A 1,146-nucleotide genomic window follows, 5' to 3' on the forward strand; every position below is an offset into this window, starting at 1 on the left:
TAATGACTAAAATGACACAAAAAAAACTCTAAATTATTTTTTTTAAGTTTATAAAATTTACTGTTTTTGTTAGGTTTCGCTTCCCCAACATTAATTTTTTCTTACATGTATATGGAAAATGGTTGAGGCCTCGAATTTGCCTCGAAATCCTTTTTTTTTTTTTCTTTTCTTTTCTTTCAAAGCTGTGTTAGTTTAGTTTTTTTTTTTTTTTTTCACTTTTCTTTATAGGGGTGATTATATATAGAAGTGTGCTAAAAAATTAGACATTTTGTAAGTGAGTTGGGTTGGATTGATTGGGTAATAAAATTAACTGTTCAATTTAATTTTATTTTATTTGTTAGGCTGTGTTGGCTTTTTTTTAAATTTTTTTTTAAAGGTGGTTATGTGTAGAGGTATGCCAAAAAACTAGACATCCTGTACCAACTCATCGTACAAAATTATATGGAATTAACGAATTTTAATCAACAGTCTGACTGATCAGTCAATTAAGTTGGACTGATTAAGTGATAAAATTGATTGATCAGTTAAACTATTGGTTAAATTTTGTTAATTTTATATAATTTTATATGATGAAATGGTGCGAAATATATTAGATTTTTAAAAAATATATATTAATACACACAGCAGCCCCCCCTCAAAAAAAAAAAGGGGCATTCGAGCCAATTTCGAGGCCTCGAATTCGAGGCCTCTATCACTACTGCATATATATTGGAATAATGTTTGAGGGCCCGAAATTAGTGGGTCGAATGTGGCTCAAAACCCAAAACGACGTCGTTTTGGGTTTTGATTTTTTTTTTCTTTTCTCTTCCTCTCCTTTCTTTTCTTCTTCTTCTTCGTTTTGAACCTGAGAAGCAGAGGCGAGAGAGAGAGAAACAGAGGGGAGAGGTGGGAGCTCGTCGTCGGTCGTCGGCCAATCGTCGCAGCTCGTCGGTCGTCGGCCGATCGTCGCCTCTGCCTCCGCCCGCCTCCACCTCCGCCTCCCTCCGCCTCCGCCTCCAGCCCTATTTTTAGGGCCCCCTCCAGTTCTGCTTCTCCTTCTCTTCTTCTTCTTCTTCTTCTTCTTCTTCTTCCTCCTTCTCAAATTCGAGCCAAATTTGGCTCGAAACCCTTTCGGGCTTTGTAGCAGAGCTGTATATATTGAATGGT

Source organism: Camellia sinensis, chromosome 4 (genome assembly GCF_055761805.1).
Source record: "Camellia sinensis isolate YWXY chromosome 4, ASM5576180v1, whole genome shotgun sequence".
NCBI classification, from domain to species: Eukaryota; Viridiplantae; Streptophyta; class Magnoliopsida; order Ericales; family Theaceae; genus Camellia; species Camellia sinensis.